Below are 15460 nucleotides of genomic sequence, written 5' to 3'. Positions count from 1 at the left end.
TAACCTCACTTTTCACAGTAAGGGAAACGCCAGAAGGCCCTTGGAGCTGGACCTCAGTGTCTGGGTTGAACGATGGGGGTGGAGACACACCTTCAGGTATACTGGGCCAAGGCCATTTAGAATTTTAAAGGTCAGCACCAACACTTTGAATTGTGTTTGTAAATGTACTGGGAGCCAATGTAGATCTTTCAAAACCGGTGTTATGTGGTCTCGGCGACCGCATTCTGGATTAGTTGTAGTTTCCGGGTCACTTTCAAAGGTAGCCCCACGTAGAGTGCTTGAGAAAAAGTGGTATGCAAGAATGGACAATTTGTTTTAACCAGTAAATGAATTATTATTTACATATTTAAATTTATATTCTACCTGTCCCTAAGATTAAGCTTGGACAAGATTCTCTTTAACTCAGTGGTAGAACCCCTATGTTAAGAAGTTACCATAATTATAAATCGTAGAAGTTAAATGGTGGTTGCCAGGGCCATTAAAAGTAAGTTCATGGCTCTCCTGGAATTCTGATGAATATTTTAATTTTAGCCGTAGTGGCTTTGATTTATGCTGCTAAAAATTGCTAATCTCAGGAGTAAATGTATATTCATTGAGATTGCTGAGAATGTAGCCGCAGTCTTCTGCTAATGTGGCAGACCCACTTAAAAGTGTTCTGCTAAATCATGTTGCAAATTACCATGAGTGGAACTAAATCGTATCAGAGGAGGAGTAAAGCAGTTGAAGAGCAATTCAGTTATTATTTGGACATTAATTACACGAAGCATCCCTATAAGTAGGTGAATGTTAGTGCTTTGTATTGGAGCTAGGCAGATTAGCTGAAAACCTGTTATATGACATCCAGCAAAGGAGCCTGGCTTCTGGTGGGCTTTCATGTAATCCCTTGTGGGTGCAGCATCTGATAGTGGGTGATAAGTGCTGCATTCATAGGTGATTTCCATAACTGCTTCATCCTCCCCTCATTAAGCAGAGTCCTGGGAGGAGAAGCCTGGTTTACTGCTGCACCATCTCTTTGAGAAGACCGTGAAGTTGTGCCTTGAGACCTCCTCGCTGGGGCTGAGGTGCATGAGAAAATATCATCTATGAGGTAGGACTGCTGTGAAGATGAATCGGTATATATAGCTTTTCTTCAAGGGAGACTTCTAAACCTTTATACTATTGATTTAGATTTGTAGCGTTGGAATGAACCACAAGGGTCTTAAATTGCTGAGTCGAACTGGGCTGATGTGCTTCATGCAAGAGAGCCAATTTTTAAAGTCATAATGTGGAATGTGATGCATGGTATAAGGAAGCCACAACAAATGTTTCACTTTTGAAACCTAGCAGTATCCATATGGATTTCTATGTATGTGAAGAATTTACATATTTAGTCCCACAGGATTTTGGTTTGAACCTCACAATGTTTCCAGCTGAAGTTCTTGACGGTACATCTGTTGAGGCACTGGGGTTGAGAAAATCTGCTATGGAACCATCACTGGTGATGTGTTTTGACTACACCAGTTCTACTAGTCCAAGTAGCTTGCAGGCGCACGCTGACTTTCATCAGGGATTTGTATTTACGATGTAATTGTAAATGAATGAGGTTTATATAAGCAGTCATCTAAGACTACAGCAACACATACTATCCTGGTTGTCATAATTCATTATTTTCTATGTATCTGAAATGAAAGGGTATATAATTATAATCTCCTTTGATAATTAAGGTTTTTTGCATCACAAATTTGCCACACATTCCAGAGGGATAGCCTTGTTAATATCCTTGCATAAAGAAACCACCACCACCACCACAGCTTTGGGACAGCTTAAAGACAAGTTTGCAAAGAGATTTTCTTGAAAGAATATATTTTTCAAGTGACTTTAGTAATTGTTTAAAAAGCCTAGGGTATTCTACGAGCTGTTCTTGAAACTTTATCAATAACTATTTAATAATGCTTTTGTATATAAACTGCTTTATATATTACTTTACCAATTTCATAATATGTTGCCAATTTATTTCATTTTCAAAGTTGCTACATCACCTTTCGCTGACTGATTTCAAAGTGGTTTACAACCACACAACTCGAACACAGCAACAATAATTTTAAATCATGAGAACTGATTGCAAGAAAATGACAAACTAGCACGAACACAACATAATTAACAACAGAAGGCCCAATGTAACAAAACAGTCTTGGTCTGCTCACGGAATGCCACAATGGCAAGTGCGAATATTTGGATGTAAAATAACTTGATTCAGTCTAGATGGGAGCAGGAGTGGGGAGTGCCGGAACCTGGTCAGTATCTCCAAAGCAGGCTTACTGGCTGCTATTGAATGTGGTGATAAACTTTATTGTTCCAGGAATGAGGCTAGATGAGCCTTGGGCTCATGTGATTTCACTCCCTTCTGCTCCTCTAGTGTGGCTGTGCAGAAATTGGAAGTTTTTCTTTCCATTTTGATTAACCACAGTTTAGGGCTACATATGAACGCTGAACTGTTTAATCCTAACTATGGTTAATTGAAACAAGCAACTCTATAAACCAAGGTTCGAGGTTACCTTGTTTCAGTAAACCATAGATGGTTTGAGTTTGGGCAAATAGACAAACTATTTGCTCCCTGATGCCCTTTGGATATAGCATCTTGTCTTATGAATATTGCCAACAATGGTTAAGTGGACTGCTTTGACAATTTGACAATGCAGGGATGTGCAACCTGCATGTAGGGATTTATTTGTTAGTTGTCTTCTCTAAAGGTGCTAGGTGTTTTTATAGCTAAAGGTGCTAGGTGTTTTTATAGCTAGGTTTTTAATCCTTGGTTCTTTAATAATTTGTTAAGTATTTTTAAAGGATACTATTATTTTATGCATATTATCTATTTACCTGTATGACTTGTGCAAAAGGTGGTACTGCATATAAATTATCTAAATAAATGACTTTCGCCAGGGAAAGTCATTTGTTTTCAAACTTTCCCATTGAAATCAGTAGGACTGTGGCCAACAGTGCAATCCTAATCATGTCTACTCAGCATTTTCCCATGTAAATGCAAATGTTTCACATTGATTTCAGTGAAACCCAAGTTCAAATAACATGGTATGGATCTAACCCAGTGGTTCTACCTTATCATACCCTCACCAGTTAATGATGTACAGATTTTAGAGGCCTGACTTCTGCTTCTAAATAAATTGGCCTATTGTTCAGAGAGGCTGATATTCTACAAAACGATGCACCTTTGCACATATTACACCAGCTAGTGTTTTTTTCCCCCTTTACAATTCCCATGTATGGGTTTTCAAACATATGGAACTGTGGAAAAGTACCATTATGCAACTATACACTCTGGAAAAGATTCAGGTATAATGCTTGGAATGCAGTTCATGGGACTGTGTCAACACAATTGTATAATTAGTTAAACTACCACCACAGTCTTTTTCCTTTGGATTTTTTCCTTTTAAAATGATAATGGATATGCCTAGCTTTTCCACTTATCCCTAATACAAAATTTAAAATAATATATCCATCAAAGAAATCCCAAAATATCAATCAGCCTAAATGCAAGAAAAACAATGAAGCACCTTAAAGGCTAACAATGGTTTTAATAATAGAGTCTGCTTAATCAAATGCATGAAGTCTATAATAGTGGAATGGAGAGGTCAAAGAGTAGAGAAAGGCAAAAAGAACAGGCAGTGATAATTACGGTACATAATTACATAGCAGCAAAATGTCTAGACTTCCTAAGGCAGTGTTGGTGATAACCAGGAGTGGCTGTTGAGATCGGTGCTGCTGTGGAGCTGCACTTCTGACAGTGCTGTCACTGCCACTCACCTGGATATGAAAGGGGCGCAGGTGGCGCTGTGGTCTAAACCACTGAGCCTCTTGGGTTTGCTGATCGGAAGGTTTGTGGTTCGAATCCCCACGACGGTGTGAGCTCCTGTTGCTCTGTCCTAGTTGCTGCCAACCTAGCAGTTTCAAAAGCATGCCATCTACAAAAGTAGATAAATAGGTACCGCTGTGGCAGTAAGGTACACAGCGTTTCGGTGCACTCTGGTTTCCGTCACAGTATTCCGTTGCGCCAGAAGCGGTTTAGTCATGCTGGCTACATGGCCCGGAAAGCTGTCTGTGAACAAACGCTGGCTCCCTTGGCCTGAAAGCGAGATGAGTGCCACAACCCCATAGTCACCTTTGACTGGACTTAACCATCCAGGGGTCCTTTACCTTCTACCTTTTTACTCACCTGGATGGTGCAGAGATTAGGTAGGGTAGCAGCAGTTGGCTCAACTTTTGCACCCACGGAGCCCTGCCCTTGCCAACACCCAGCCGCATTTCCGCATCACCCAGGTAAGCAGCAGCAATGCCATTGTCAGAATGGCAGCCAAGAGACACCCACTCCACTATGCCAGCCATGCCTCATAGTAGACAAATATCCTGGTATTGGTACATGGGATTAGAAATCTGTAATCCCTCCCCACCCCGTGATAAACAGGGCTTCTCTGGTCTCTCAGGAAGACAGAAGAGGAAGTGAAGCCTGCTCCTGAACAAAGATTCCTCTGTAGTAATTCAGTGGTTGCACACTGGAGTCTCTCTTGGAAATTCCTTTGACAGTTATATCCCTGCATGTTGACATGTTCTCATAATGGTTTCTGGCTACTGCTGTTTCTGGTGTCAAGATTTGTAGCCATTTGTTCTTCTGTGTAGAGAGGCATCTCTAGTAGATGATATCAAATATCATATTGGAATGAGCAGGTGAATAAGCCATGATGCCAGGCACAATATCATTAGGTCCTGTAACAGTATTGCTTGAGTAGGTATTTGGATATGTTGCAGGGTTTGGTCCCTGTGCAGGTTTCTTTGGTTTCACTATAGTTACTGATGAGTATAATTTTTAGGTTGGTGGGCTACCTACTCTCCTACTAGCTTGTTGTCAAGAAAGGTGAATAATAATCTGGAAGCAGCAGCTGTAGAAAAGGCGGTAATAAAACCAAGAGTTTAGTCCTCTACCTGTCTAGTCAGATGTTAAGTCCCAATGAGTTCAGTAGGTCTTACTCCTGTGTCAGTGTATGATTGCAACCCGGGACTTTTTTGTGTCTCTCAAATCTTGCTCAGCATGCCCTCTTTGTAAGGACCAAGTTACAAGACTAGTTTCTAAGGAAGTTCAGTGGGGTGAACGAGGGCACACTGGGGTTGCAATGCTGCCTCTTTTGAGGATAGGCAGAGAGAGGTATATACATTCCTCCAAATGACAGCCACCCAGTATGCTGAGCCAGCAACATGAAACACGGAGAACAGATAGTGGACTCAGCTATACAGCTGCAAATAAAATGTTTTAAATATGTTGTAAATTGCAATATACAAGTGTGAAACTAGATGGAGAGCTATGCAAAATGCAATGTATTTTTCAAAACGATTTTTTAAAAAAGCATTTTCACAGCGTTTTTTCATATGTGTGTGGATTCCACCATTGACTCACTATTACACTTGCCTCCTGAAGCAGTGCACACATTATTTGCCTTCTGCTGTCCTTACAGGGTAGCCCTATAATGCACATAACCTTTGCTCAACAAACTCTCCTTATCTTTATGCTAGGATTATGGTAATTATTGTCAGGAAAATCTCAAAGAGAACTATAATATTCCCACACTCTCCTCATGGGTCCTATATACAGTAGTACCTCAGATTACAAACACATCGGGTTACAAACACTTCAGGTTACAGACTCCGGCTAACCCAGAAGTAGTACCTCGGGTTAAGAACTTTACCTCAGGATGAGAACAGAAATGGGAGCCAGCAGTGGGAGGCCCCATTAGCTAAAGTGGTACCTCAGCTTAAGAACGGTTTCAGGTTAAGAACGGACCTCCAGAACGAATTAAGTTTGTAACCAGAGGTACCACTGTATTTGGCATCATGAAAACAGTGCACAGCATTGGCATTTTACAACATCGTCTATAGATCAAGAGTCTTGATCGGAAATCAAGTAACAGAATTAAGTAATGAAAACAAACAGCAGAATAGTATCAAGGGAAACATTCCATTAGCCATGTTAGTCTGTTGCAGCAAAACTATCATGAGGATCTTGTGGCAATTTAAAGCGCGAAGTATTACAGCTAGTCTTGGATGGATTCCACTACAATAACTGCTTGGGTGTTGTCAGGGAACTGACATTGGAGCTAGAGGCGGAGGGAAGGCTCTCAAATGATGCTGGAGAAGGGCCCAGCAGGGAGAGAGGCAGCTCCGCAGATGGGGAAGCAAATCAGCGCAACACCAGGGATAAAGGGGGGCTGATGGAATCGGCGAGAGGGCTCCAGGACTCTTCACTGGACACCAGCGGGGGAAGCACGGGGCCTCCGCTACCCACGCCCTCCCTGCGCAGAAGACTTCCGCGCAGAGAGAGTAGGAGGAGACTGGGTGTCAAACAACTTTTATGTTGGAAGAGATTTAAGAAACGCCCACTGGCGGATTCTGCTAGTGACTGAGGCAACCACAAAGGCAGACTGAAAGGTTTAGCAAGGCAACAAAGCCAGGAGAGGCGACAACTTACGCACGAGCAACCCATACTCATTACAGGTGTGCTCCTGGACACACTGCTAATTGGGAGGCTCAGCTGTGGCCAGGATTGCCTTGCGTCAGCATAGGCTGATGCACCAGCTTTGCAACCCTACCTTGAGACAGTGGATTTCACCAGTTATCCATGCATTAGTGACACACAAGCTATGGGATGGGTTTTAATGGGTAGGAGAGGATACATTAATTGTAATTTATGCCTCCAGGTGCCCACATGTGTGGGTTGAATAGTTTCAAAATAGGCGCATTTTGCTGCAGAATTTCATTAGTGCGAGAAGTTTCTGAGCTCTGGTAGCAGTACTGCGCCTAAGACTTCAGATTAAAACTGCAGAATGCGAGGAAAGGGGGACCTTTTTCTGCTTCCCCACTTCCAGCTACTCTCTGAAGACTGGAGAAGAGACCCTCTTAAGAATATTAGGAGGGTGGGCAGGGGAAGGACTAGACCATGTGAAAAATGAACATAGTATTTTAGCTGCAGTTCATTTATTTTCAGCGTTGTATTCTTCTTATAAAAAAGTGCACCTAGACATTCTGTTATTGCACCCATAACCTAGGTTTAAGGTGCCATTTACCGGTAGCTCCTGGCTTTGATATCTCAGTTTCTAACACTGATTTCCAGTATAACCAGTTTTAGGCAACAAGCAATTTTAAAATATCATTTCTTTTCTTAGATAATACAAGTAGAGCTATATACTGTTCATAAAGCAGAAAGCTTCAGATTTGAAATGGCAAGTTATTATTTGTTACAGTATTGTTTATGCTGACAATCCTAAACCTGGGAGTAAGCCCCATTGAATTAAATAGGACTTGTTTCTGAGTAAACATGGTAAGGCTTGCACCTGGTCTTTATGGTCTGGTGTACCAACACAAATAACCAATTAAAGTGAACTACATGGATTTAAATGGTTATGTCTCACTGACTTTATTATAACAAAATTCTAATAACAGAGATCTTTTGCTGTGTGGAAACAGTTTTATTATCTTTCTCTTGATTACTCCTGAGAAAGAGGCCACTATTATTCCCATTTTACAGATGCAGATCTGAAATTGAGAAATAACAATTTATCCAAGACTTACTGCTGAGTCCATAACTAAGAAGAGGTTTTTTTGGTGTGACCTTGAATAGCTTCAGATGCATGACATGCAGAGGTGGTAACAGGAAATACAAGTGACTCATGTTTCATATTCCTCATTCTTTGAAATACCTGATGTGAAAATCAAAACATCTGAGATGGAGAATTTCTCTCTCCCTCTCTCTCTAGATTGAGATCTTGATAATCTGACTACAGATTTAGACATTGGAAAAGAAAAACATGGATCAGAAAGTAAGAGAATGAAGCTTGTGCTTTCTGTCTCTTAGAACAGAATCACAGAATTGTAGATTCCTACAAATGCAGAAATATTTTGCCCAATGTGGGCTCAAACCCACAACCCTGATATTAAGAGTCTCATGCTCTTACCAACTGAGCTACTCCAGCTCCCATATGTTCTCAATGTTTACAGCCAATCTACAGCTTCCAGAGCAAATAATAGAAATCTGTTCACTAAACACCTTTAATTTAAGATAACTGACAAGCAAGTTCTGTGTGTCTTAGTGGATATATGACACAAAATCAAAATTGTGCTAATATAGTACTGTAACTCCTATCCAGTGCTATTTTTCTAGAAAAAGAGGTGCCAGAACTTACCATGAACACCTCCCTTGTTCTCTTATAATGGCATTGAGAGGTGCTGGAACTGAGTTCTGGCAAGTTCCTGCTTTAAAAAACCCCTGAGTCATGACTTCTTATGGACCAAATCTACACTTCTTCCTTTTTATACAGTGGTACCTCAAGTTACAAACGCCTCAGGTTACAAACGCTTCAGGTTACAAACTCCACTAACCTGGAAGAGTTACCTCGAGTTGAGGACTTTGCCCCAGGATGAGAACAGAAGTTGTGTGCCGGCGGCGCAGCAGCAGCAAAAGGCCCCATTAGCAAAAGCACGCCTCTAGTTAAGAATAGTTTCAGGTTAAGAACGGACCTCTGGAATGAATTAAGTTTGTAACTAGAGGTACTACTGTACTGGTACTTTAAATCTAAAAGGGAAATTCTGCCATCAGTCCCTACTTATTATAAAATAGTAGCTACTAAATACATCACCAGGAGTCTTCTGAGATTTGGCAAGAAACAAAACACCTCTCTTCCTCCTTTGACATAGTGATGTCCAACTTCTCCCAGCCTACTCCCTGAAAGTTCTGCTCTAATATTTTAAGCCCAATGACTACACAAGAAGTCAGAAAAGAACTTCAATAATTTAACCAAAATACACATTTATTACAGGAACATAATTGCAAGGACATTAAAAACCAGATAAAGAAGCATATACAGCGGTACCTTGGTTTACAACCATAATCCGTTCCAGAGGTCCGGTTGTAAACCAAAACAGGTTGTAAGGTGCGCTTTCGCCAATGGGGCTTCCTCCCCAAAATGGGTTGTAATCTAAAAAAAGGAACACGCACTTCTGGGTTTGGTGGTTATAATCCAAAGCAGTTGCAAACCAAGGTACCACTGTAATTTATATCTGGCTAAGTATTATTACCGTATATACAGTATGTTAATATAAAGACAGGATTATAAATCCTATTAATTTTTACCAGTTCTGAGTATTTTCCAAATGGAATGTTTAAGTTCAAAAGCCAGTAAGTTAAAACTCATATTCTAGAATTGGCAAGCATGACTGAATGGGATATAATTTTTATTTATTTCTATTTTGTGAATCACTTCCTATGAACAATATTAAAGCAACTTAACAATAAAATAGCAACAGTAAAATGCATGTAAATAGATTTCATTTTTATAAAAGCAATTAAAACTACTTTAAATCCAGTGCAGACGCAGACTAGGAAAAAACCCCCGTGAAATAACTTATTTGATTTCATTAATAAAACTGGATTTCAGATTCCACTACTTTATTTGTGCAATAATTATTCAGAAGAACTATAATATTTTTAAGGTTTGCCTTAGCTTGATAAGAATAAATATGGTACAATGAAATGATGGTCAGGATTTCCAGGTAAACAGCATTTCTGTGCGCTGCTCTGGTGTCGGTGTTCCATTGCACCAGAAGCGGATTAGTCATGCTGGCCACATGACCCGGTAAAACTGTCTGCGGAGCGGACAAATGCCGGCTTCCTCGGCCTGTAAATCAAGATGAGCACTGCAACCCCAGAGTCGTTCGCGACTGGACTTAACTGTCCCTTTATTTCCAGTCAATGATTTGATGTCTGAGTTTGTGGGGCTATACATAAATAACTGGTCCTTTCTTGGTCTGTTATGTTTATTTATTACCTTACTTGATTTGTGTAAGCTAAAGAGCACAACTAACTGTTTTTACTGCTGATAATTTTAATATTTTTAGTAAACCATTTAGAGGTTTTATTACAATCAATCAGTGTGTGTTTGTGTGTATAAACAATGGCAGGAAAAGTGCAAAACAATGCACCACCTGGAGGTGAACAATAGCTCTCACTTCTGAATTTCCTTGCTCAAGAACTACATTCTGTCCACATGTTGGTTCTGTTCTCAATTTAAAGCCTCCTCTGGCACCATAGTTTTTGGAAGATAAAAAGCTGCCTCATACAAAGTAAGACTATTAGTCCATATAGCTTAGTATTGTTTTCACCGACTCGCAGAGTTCCCCAGAGTTTCAGTCACAAAATCATAGAATTCTAATGAGTTGGAATAGAGTTGGAATACTAACTGGACAGGGTGTGCTGTGAACAAAAGTTCCCACTTGCAAGATCCACCCATTTCCCTGGCAACTTCTTCCTGGGCGGATGAAGTGTGGGAAAGGGAGGAGCAGGAAAGAAAAACCTGCAAACCCAAGATGCACTCTCAATCCTCCCTTAATTTGGATAGAATCTGGGGGAGGGATGTTTTATTTGAACAGGTCCATCAGTGTGGGGGAGGAATCATTACATGACTAGGACAAAGCAGTTACAAGAAAGGAGATTCCAGCTAAACATCAGGAAGAGTTGTTTGACAGTGGAACTCCCTCAGGAGGTGGTGAGCTCTCCTTCCTTGGAGGGTCTTAGCCATCTGTTCCTTGGAGGTTGGATGGCCATCTGTTATGGATGCTTTAGTTGAGATTTCTTCATTTCAAAGGGTTGGACTAGATGACCCTTGGGACCCCTTCCAACTCTACAATGCTATGATTCGAAGAAATTAAAGACAATGAGACTTAACTCCATTAGGAATGGGGGAGAAATTTGGTTCAGTTCACATTTTAATGTGAACATATACCTAAATAGCACTTCCTATAACAATACAGTGTGTGAAGTGAAATGGAACCATTTTCAAAACCTTCACTAAAAATTTTGCAGTGCATTTCAACAAAAAAGTATACAGTGCATACAAATACATATATTAGTGAAAAATAAAAATCATTTTTTCTTATGCATGTTATCCAAATAGAAAAATTGAGATATTTCTCAACTACATTTTATTGTCAATATGCATAATAAAATCAACCTATTTCAGGGAATGTGACTATCTCAACTGAATTTTGAACATTCAGTGGCCATTATGTATAAGCCCCAAAGCTGAAGCTGATTACTGGCTTATTCCAAACCAGCTTTAAAAAAAAAGACAGATAAAAAGATGTAGTTAATCCTTGTTTGAATTATATAAATATAATTCATAGTTTAAAGTAGAAAGAGCGAGGTAAGATTGCGGGTCAGTTTGGCAGGTGAACAGTACTCAGAATATCTTTACATGCTTATAATTAATGACAGCAGTAGTAGAAGCAGTAGGAAACTAAACTATTATCTTTTCAGTCAGCAGATGGCACACTACATAAAACAGTGGTGCAAAATTAACAGATATAGAGATTGAACTCTTCTTTTAAAACTAAGCAGCATATTCACAACTTCCTCCCTTGCTGTGGTAAGAAGCACTGATTGAGAGAAAATACCTGCACATTGGGGCTCTGTTAGGGATCTGTAGCTCTTTAAAAAGACAGAAAAAGCAACCCTCAGTATACTGTGTAGTTTATAGCTTTGTAGAGCTTTTGCAGCCTTTTCCCCTCAAGGGCTTGATAGCATACTAAAGCCAACTAACCTGACAGTTGTTTCTTAAAAGTTTTGTGTCATATATATATATATATTATTTACTAAGGAGGATACATAATCTTCAGCAGCATTTAGGAGATTAGTCATGAAAAGCCTAAACAGCACTTCTACTGGCTCCTTAACAACTGCTCCAAAAGAGTTTACATTAACATTACAATTCTTAAGCCACAAGCTTTACTGAAAGCAGATTCTGAGCTTCACACTAAATTTCTAAGGAAGCATGTGAAACGTTCAGAATCTATCCCAACTCCATTACACAGAATTAAAGCCATGAGGATTATGCAAGGTGTTGACATCTCAGAAATATCCCCACCCAGGTTGCCAGACTTCTGCTCTGCTCAGTAATGCACCCATCTCCCCTTCCCTTATGACTATTAGATGGATGATAGAACTTATTTTCATAGGCCAGTCATTCATGTAAGAAAGAACTGAAGAGAGTGCCATTGTTAGCTTTCTGGGCATTTAGCATGTCTTGTGCTTGGATGTCTCTGACGGAAAGAATGCTATATCTTTCTTCACTTCTGAGTCCAGACTCTAGGAACTCTTTCAGATGTGATGAGTATAAATGCTTACTTGCTGAGTCTGCAAACAGAGGAAGCTACAGCCGGCTGCTGCTTTCTACTACCTGTATATGCAACAAAATAGTTTCAGCTTGTATGTTTCCAATACTGAAGTGACATCCATGTAGGTTACTGAATCATAAGGATTCTATAGACATTATAATCTTTGTTGTATAGAGAGATATTATAATCTTTGTTGTATAGAGAGATACCTGAAGAAGTGTGCATGCACACGAAATGAAGAAGTATGCATGCACACGAAAGCTCATACCAAGAACTAACTTAGTTGGTCTTTAAGGTGCTACTGGAAGGAATTTTTTATTATAACAAACATGATCCAAGCAAAGCCAGTAAACATTTGTGTACCATTAAATAATTTTAAAAACTTTATTATAGAGTATTTTCATTCAGTATAATTTTCATGCTTCCCAAGATGAATGAACTGTTAATACTAAATATACTTTTATCCAAGATATTTGCTGCTGTGGCTTATGTTTGTCTACAGTAAGTGATACGTCATATGAAGTATACAGAACAAAGCGGCTACTTATAGCAACAGCTGCAAGAATATTCACAGTCATATTGACTGGAAGATATTTTATTTATACTTAAAATTATGTGTGTGGGTGTAGGTTTAAGACCTTCATGTGTAGAAACATAATTTCTAGCAGTGATATAACCTTCAATTTTATATGACTAGGTGGAAAACTATAATGGTATCTGAAACTTTTTCTTAATCATCCTTTTGGTTTGAAATTTTCCTTATTTATTCTTCTGTTACTGTGTATCTTTTATATCTTTATTTCACTGATTGACAATAATATCTTTTTGTAAAGAAAATCCTTGCAATTCTCAAAGCATTTCTATAAGGAAGGAAGAGGTAAACTGAATGTAATCCCATCTGAAAGCTACACAAACTGGATTTGACAAGACATAACACAAGGATGAAGCAGGCAGGGTGCAAGGCAGAGAGAAGGGCAAAGGTTACACACATTACAAGAGACAGATCTCTTTTTCCTCCACCCTGGTATTTAAAATCTAATTTTATACCTAATGAAAATAAAAGGCACATAGAAGGCCAGGAGGGGGAATAGGGCACACTGCCCCAACTGGAAGCCCTTGTGTTTGAAAATACTGTTCGAAGTACATCTTAAGACAGATATCCATCTTGAAACAGCAACATGTATTTGTTCTTTATGATATGGATCCAGCAAGTGTTAAAATGTAAGCAAGGATTTCAATTCTTGGTGGGATGATAGCCTAGGTAATGGTCCCTTAAGGGAACAAAGGGAGTGGCTCAGCACTAGAGGACAATGGGTGGGCCCCCTCCCTCAATTGGCTGGTAGTTAGAAAGAGAAACACAAGAGTGGAGAGTTGAGTGATGTGAGATAGAAGCTGGAAGCAGCAGGCTGGGAAGCCAGAGAGTCAGAGTGATGTTTGATTTCTGTTTGAATCCAAGGCTGTAGCTTTGAGGGAAGCAAGACCCTGTAAACCTCATAGCCTCAGGTTGTGTATATGTGTAAATAAACCATATATCATAAAGACACCACAGTCTCCGCTGTGCCTCATTCCAAAGGCAACAAAACCTTGGGTAAGAGCCTGGAACCCCTGAGATCTCGCACCACTCAGAGATCGGGGTTGCATGCAACAATATCAATATGAGGATGTTATATTCTCATGTGTTTTCACTATTCCAAGCCTAATCTTATTGTGGCTTATAATAACACTTTGCAGACATAAAGTACAATTCCCAAAGGCCCCTTACAATACCTGAGATTAGTCTGGATTTCTAAGATAAAGTTCCAGAAATGTAATAAATTATCCATGTGAGTACATTATAACTGAAATACAAGTCAAATTGTCTCATTCTGAAAGCTAAGAGTTGAACATACTACAAAGTTTAGTATTTGGAAAGATCAGTGGAGTTTAGAGTTTGGTTAAATTCTGCCTGAACATTATCATACTCTAAACCATTCATTTTGAACTGGTGAATTGCAACAGCAGTACTACCATTGTACAAATAAATGGTAAAAAATTAAGGAATGTTTGGGTTAAAGATGGTTCCTGGATCTGAAAAGACTGAAGACTGCAGCTATCAAGTCCTCTGATTGTTTGCCTAGTCTCTTTCTTGTATTTAGAATAGAAAAGTTGGTTAACATCAGTCTGTCCAACTAAGGTTACACTTTATTGTGTGCTGGGGTTTTTTTTTGTTTTTTTTGTAGTCCCAAGGTTCTGTGATCCCTAAAGTACACGGATCTTGAGTACAAAAGTATACTATGAAGCAAATCTGAAAATGGAAACATTTACTTATCTAGTAATATTTAACCAGGGAGACATAAATTGCCAAGAAAAGGAAACCCTTCAGTTGCAATAAAATACGACTGCTCTCCAAGCAAAGACCTCAAAAGGCCTTCATTCAATTAAAAAAACATTATTTAAATGCATTTGGAGAATTTCATATTGAAAGCATGTTAAACATGAAATTGTAATTGCATAACGTATCATAGCACGATAGCCATGCTGGAGCAAAACTTCTTGATGCAATGGCCAGCCAAATGCTCCAGGTTATTGGGATATGAAGGTAAACAGCCCTCCCTGTTTGTCCCACACCAGTTCAGAAGAAGCATGCCTCTAAATTCCCATGTTGTTGTTGATTTGTACCACATCCATCTGACTAGGTTGCCCCTAGGTTGCCCCAGGTGTTTCCTAAATGTTATGTAATTACTCGTCTCCTTGACATTTGAAGGGAGGGTGCCACTACCAAGAAGGCCCTCTGCCCAGTTCCCTGTAGCTTCACTTCTCACAGTGTGGAAACCACCAGAATGCTCTTGGTGCTGGATCTCAGTGTCCAGGCTGAACAATTTTAATAGTAAAATCAGTTGGTGAGTGCAAACAAGATTGCAGCCCCATGTTAAGATGGAGTTGGCAGTGCTTTATAGGCTGTTGATGAAGCAATATATCCTTGGTCTAACCCTGGATAGAGAGCAGGGTATAATTGCGTTATAAAGGAATAGGCAGCTCCTCAACAAAGGGGTGGGGAAGGGTAGTAGGAAGTATCTAGCCAACCAATCTTCACAAGACCTCAGTATACTGTTGAGGCAACAGCTCTCTAGCCAACAGTGCCCAAAGGGTCTTGACCAGCAAGCAGTCTTTTGCCTAGCTGACTGGACTGGACTTTATCACTAGACTTCACTAGTATTATTGGGCTTGCCTGCCCTGCCACTCCTCTTTGAAATGCAACAATATGCCTGTGAACTTG

General features: G+C 39.7%; 2 long non-coding RNA genes across 7 annotated transcripts in view; one reads left to right on the top strand and one right to left on the bottom strand.

The window, feature by feature from the left end:
- The window catches only part of LOC309531048, a 61206-nt gene that overhangs the window by 35189 nt on the left and 10557 nt on the right, over window positions 1-15460 (bottom strand). The window lies entirely within an intron of this gene.
- Window positions 2738-7434, top strand: LOC309531058. The gene is made up of 2 exons (XR_014219038.1): window positions 2738-6111; window positions 6535-7434. It is a non-coding gene; the product is annotated as an uncharacterized lncRNA (long non-coding RNA).

The sequence above is a fragment of the Podarcis vaucheri genome (assembly GCF_965113315.1).
Source record: "Podarcis vaucheri genome assembly, chromosome: 4".
NCBI classification, from domain to species: Eukaryota; Metazoa; Chordata; class Lepidosauria; order Squamata; family Lacertidae; genus Podarcis; species Podarcis vaucheri.
The sequence above is the reverse complement of the archived record's forward strand: the minus strand, read 5'-3'. Positions and strand labels throughout refer to the sequence as shown.